We start from the raw sequence: 5,843 nt of genomic DNA on the forward strand, positions 1-5,843 counted from the left end.
CTCCTCTAGTCACTTATGACCAAAGGTCTCACCTGCCTGTTCCTCCCACTACATTTCATTCTGTTCTTATTCACATTCATGGTGCTCCGGCCATGCTAGTTTTTTTGCTGTTTGTCAGGCATACCTAGCTCCTTTCTATATTAGAGGCTTTGCAGTTGTTCTTTCGTCTAGAATGCTCTTTCATGCCTTCTCTTGGCTGGCTGCTTCTGCTCATTCAGTTCTCAGCTCAAGTGGGTTCTTAGGCCCAGCCAAGATACCCACCTCACCTCACCATCACTCTGTCCTATTGCCCTGCTTAGACTTTTAAGAACCCTATTTTCTCTTTCTTCTCCTTTTAAGATTCCAATTATGTGCTTGGTAGAACTTTTCATTATGTGCTATATGGCTCTTACGTTCTTTTCTCATTTCTCTAAAATTATATTGCATATTTATTCTGTCTTTTCCATGTACATTTCACAATAGAAGGTTTGTGTTAATCTTGACAGATTCAATAGCTTTCTTGTCAATCCTAAAGGACCGTTGTAGAGAGTAACTGAAGCAATAAACAAACAAAAAGTACACTGGGCCAGGTGTGGTGGCACAACAACCATTGTGCTTTTAATATCTAATGTATGTAATCCTAGCACTTTGGGAGGCCGAGGCAACTGGATCACTTGAGGTCAGGAATTCGAGACCAGCCTGACCAACATGATGAAACTTATCTCTACTAAAAAAATACAAAATTTAGCTGGGTGCTGTGGCAGGCGCCTATAATCCCAGCTACTTGAGAGGCTGAGGCAGGAGAATTGCTTGAACGACTTGCGGGGCAGAGGTTGCAGTGAGCTGAGATCCTGCCATTGCATTCTAGCCTGGGCAATAGAGCAAGACTCCATCTCAAAAAAATAAAAAAGTACACTGTATACTGTAAATTGAGATTCAACATTACCTGGATGTGGTGCCACTCCCCAACCTGGAGGATCACCAAGGCAGGGCTGTTGTTACACACCTATTGCATATAACAGTGGTTTCTCAAGATGAGGACCTCTTTTAATCCCTTTTCCCCGCCAAAGAATCAGACTTTACATTGTAGAAGTTGTGATTTTATTATCTAACGGTGTATGTAAGGCATAAAACATTTGGATTACAATAAGATTTTTAGATAAATACGTAGGTTTTAAAAATTAACCACAACAGCCTTTTTATAGATTTGAAAAATAGCATTACATATCTGTATAAAGCATTTTATTTAGTTAGTCTGCAGGAATGCTTGACATGACATGAATTTGTGGACCTCTTACATTAACTCCATACTAGGGGTCTATACATGTGCAAAGAAAATCTGTAGGTTATAACTTAATATGTTCAGCAATGAAGTCTGATAGGCAGTCATATTTGCTCTAAAAAGAGGACAGCAAATGTTCTTTTATCTCATGAATACTTACTGAATATCCACTGCTGTCAAACCCCATACTGGAGACTACGTACTTCACGTGACTCATTCTTATTCTCTGCCCTCAAAGAGTTCAAGATCTAGAAAGGAGACATATGAATGATAGGCTCCCTCCCTTCCTCACCAAGGCCTTACTGAGTCAAGCTCCCTGGACCTGACTCCTCTGACGATTAATCTTTTCCCAGAATATTCCTCAGTCTGTTGTGTAAATAGGTGTCTTGTGGCTCATACATGGTTGAAAGTGAAACTGGACACCTGACACCTACGCAGATAAACACTCTGCCAGTCAGCTGTGGAAAGCATGACATGAATGATTGAAACCACTACCTGTGATCCATAAGTTCAGCAAATGTTACTTCCTAGATCTCAGATGTGCTGAGATCAGGAAGGGTTCATGGAGAAGTTGCCTTTGAGCTGTGCTTTGCAAGACAAGTTTGGAAAGGCAGAAGCAGTCCAGGTGGAAGAAAAGACTCTTGGTGACCAGCTATGGAATCTGAGCTCTAGTCAAAAGACAAAGTGAAGCCAGCAGGGAAATGGTTCACTCAAAGCAGTGCTTGCATACGGGCACCTGGCAGAGTGTAGCTGTTTCATAAATATTCATGTTCTGAGGGGCTTAAGAGAACAAAGCCAAGAGTCCAGTTGAGGTCACTGAAGTGCTCCATGGGTCTGTGAGATGCCCAGGCCCAGGACGAGGTGATGGCAATGAAAGCAGAGGCAAAGACCGGTGAGAGACCCTGGAAAGAATTGCCTGGAGAGGGAAATTGAGTTCATCTCCAAAGTTCGGCGCCTCTTCTCTTTCTATTCTTGATACCCTGGTTTCCTGTACACACCCACACAAACCTTAAGGTAGAAGTGAAAACAATGCTGTCAGCAGTTTCCCTTCTGATCACTGTCATTGAATTCATGCACTGATATGTGGCCCCTGCTCAGAAATTTGCCTGGCAATTATGAGACTGTGGCGAGCAGTGTATGTCACATTCAGAATGCTGGTTCACTTCTCTGATATCACCCTTCCTGAAAGTGTCCTTATCCAACACATGATCACCAACTGTCACATGATTGTGTGACTGCCATGGGGGAGCCCAGGACACAGCACACAAATCAGATTAGTTCAGCCTGTAAACTGAGCCTTTGCTTAATAACCTGGAAATGCCCTCCACCCCTCAGCCCTCAGGCCTGAAATCCTATCATCCCTCAAACCCAGTACACATGTCCTCTGCCTACCCACACTCTCCTGGCCTTTACCTCGCCCTAGCATTGACCAGTCCCCTTCAGGACACTCGCAGAGTCCTCTGGTACCACCCCCCTCAGCTGTCATCCCTGGCTAGGCACTTGAGGGCTATGGTAGTCTTACTGTTGTGGCCCAGCACCTCACGCAGGGCCACATGGATGACATTTAGTTGGCAATTCTTAAATGTTGGTTAAACCCAGCTGTTAGCTGTTAGTAGGACAATTCACGTGTCCCTTTTGGCAAGGGTAAGGTTAACGGTTGGGATTTTAGAGACTTCTAGTTGCACTTTCCAGTTTTCTTTTTCTTCTCTCCCTATTCAAACCAGCAGGAAAAGAGAGTAGTTCAGGGGTTGGTGCCAAAATCCAGAGCCTTATCAGGGGGAATAGACAGGAAGGGACAGATCTCAGACACATTTTAAGAAATTGAGAGACAGAAACTGAGTATAAATCATATATTCGGGGGAAGGAGGCAAATGGCTTAAAAAATTTTTTTTAGCACCGTGATGTTCTTAGTCAAAGATGACTCAGGCTTCAAGCCTGGATGATTGGATCATAGTGGCAGCTATTACCTTAAAAAAAAGGAAGAACAACTTTGGGGAAGATGTTGATTTGCTTTTGGATGGATTGAATTTAGACTATTGTCAGGACACTAAGTAGACACGTAATGCAAACAGTTGTTTCAATAGATGAGGGTGAATGTTAAGGATCAGAGAGGATTCCAAGGCCTTCCTAAGGCACAGGAGGACTCAGGCACTGGGATACTCTCATCACCCCCATGCTTTTCTTAAGGAGAAGAAACCTACCTCCTCTGAGATAGTGGGGCAGTGGGGAGTTGTGATGGTCATCCCAGGGATTGGGGTATGCCCAAGTGTGAGATCAGAGATGTATGTGTTTGAGGCCATGGGGAGCAGTGTATGTCACTTTCAGAGTGTCAAACTTGGGACCACTCAGCAAAGAGATCAAGGGCTGGGTGAGAATTCAGCAATTACAGAAGATTTATGTTTCAACGTAATATTCTTTTTCCTACAGATTTAAAGCTTTTAAAGTGTCATATTGACACATAAAATTTTAAAACAAATTGAGTGCATGAAGGCTGTTTTTGACACTTATGAAAAGACATTAAGCCCTCCTTTAAAGTTAAACCTCTCTGTACCTGACCTTCTCTCCCTGCCTTTGTCCATGCCACTAAGGTTACTGTCTTTAATTCAATTCAAGGAGATTTTGTTGCATGTTTACAATGAATTACAGTGTTTTGGGCACACAGAGAAAAAGAAAACATAGCCCCTGCTTTTAAAGACTTTACAATCTCATCATAGAAGCCTGACATACATGCAATAAGCTATTAACCACTATTGCAAGGCAGCATAGATACTGACTGATAGGACATACGGGTGACCAGGTCCCCTGGAGGAGATAGAACTGGAAGTGGACCCTGAATTATGGGTAGAATATAAAAGTTGGGGGGATGGGAAGGAGCAGGAGCAAAGGCATGGAGGTGACATTGACCACAGTATGTTTTAGACTGGCTTCAGCACACGGGGGAAAATGGCAGATAATTTTAGTTAGGCAGAGTAGGGCCAGACTGAGGAGCCCTGTTTACCTAATACATCTTGGTTGCAAGTGCTAGAAACTGACATGAGCAGGCTAAATTGTATAACGTGATTAGGGCTCAGATTCTGAAGTCAGATGGCCTTGGTGTGAATCCTGATTTTATCTACTGCTAACTGTAGTGGGCAGGTTACTTAATTTCCTTGTCCCTGTTTCCTCATATGTAAAATGAAGTAATACATGGATTTATTGGGAGGATTAAATAAGATAATTTGTGCAAGGTAATTGGAAGTTTACCTGGCACATACTAAATGCTCGGAAAGTGTTATCTTTTTTGTTGATAATGTTGATGATGTTGATAATGATGATGACGAAGCAAAGGAGAACTTATCATAAGGACACAGTGGGGCCTTATGGAATTCTAGGTCAGGAATGTCAGTAGATTTTAATATGGGACTAGATCAGAAAGCCATCAGGGAAAACAGAAAGCCCTCAGGGACTCAGTCACCATCTTCTACTTCTGTTTCTCTTAGGAGAACTACAACATGTTTCTGTTATCTAACAGAACAGTCTTCCCTGTTTCTCTGTTTTCATGGTGGAATATGTTCACCCTCAGCCCCTGAGTTCATATGGAACAGTTCCAACTACCAGAAGAGACGCACGGCTGCCTCTTAGTGTGATTTCAGACTTTCAGGAAGGAAATCTATCTTGTCCAGAATAAGTCTGGTGTCTACTTCTGGTCCATTCAGCTGGGTCTGAGGACAGGGTCATGCAGTACAATTTGGGCTGCCCATCTTCTAGATGGGGGTCAGTTCTTAGAGAAAGGGATGACTCTTAAGCTCAAAAGACACATCAAGCTCTTTCCCTCTGATGTGCTACTGAAGGTCCTGGTGTCACCATGGGCCGCTGCCCGACCTGGTGTTACCAGTATTGTAAGAACAGCTCAAAGCCTCGCTTCTTCCGAGGTATTCCTGATGCTAAGATTCGCATCTTTGACCTGGGGTAGAAAAAAGGTTAAAGTGGATGAGTTTCCACTCTGTGGCCACATGGTGTCAGATGAATATGAAGTGCTCTCCTCTGAAGCCCAAATTTGTGCCAATAAGTACATGATAAAAAGTTGTGGCAAAGACGGCTTTCACACCTGAGCGCAGCTCCACCCCTTCCCCGTCATCCACATCAACAAGATGTTGTCTTGTGCCGGGGCTGGCAGACTCCAAACAGGCGTGTAAGGTGCCTTTGGAAAGCCCCAGGGCACTGTGGCCAGGGTTCACACTGACCAAGTCATCATGTCCATCCACACCAAGCTGCAGAACAAGGAGCATGTGACTGAGGCCCTGTGCAAGGCCAAGGTCAAGTTCCACCAGAAGATCCACATCTCAAAGTGGAGCATTACCAAGTTCAATGCAGATGAATTTTAAGACATGGTGGCTGAGAAACGGCTCATTCCAAATGGCTGCAGGGTCAAGTACATCCCCCGTGATGGCTCTCTGTACTAGTGGTGGGCTCTGCACTCATGAGGGCTTCCACTATGCTGTCCCTCCTAATGCCCAACAATAAATCCTACTTTCTGTCTACCAAAAAAAAAAAAAAGAAAAGACACCTCAAAATGACTAGGCATCTACCAGAGCAGTGGTCT

General features: G+C 43.7%; 1 pseudogene; it reads left to right on the plus strand.

The window, feature by feature from the left end:
- Positions 1 to 5,105: 5,105 nt before the first annotated feature.
- Positions 5,106 to 5,572, plus strand: LOC116565420 (annotated as a pseudogene).
- Positions 5,573 to 5,843: the final 271 nt, after the last annotated feature.

Source organism: Sapajus apella, unplaced genomic scaffold, assembly GCF_009761245.1.
Source record: "Sapajus apella isolate SASKATOON/1434 unplaced genomic scaffold, GSC_monkey_1.0 scaffold40, whole genome shotgun sequence".
Classification (NCBI taxonomy): domain Eukaryota; kingdom Metazoa; phylum Chordata; class Mammalia; order Primates; family Cebidae; genus Sapajus; species Sapajus apella.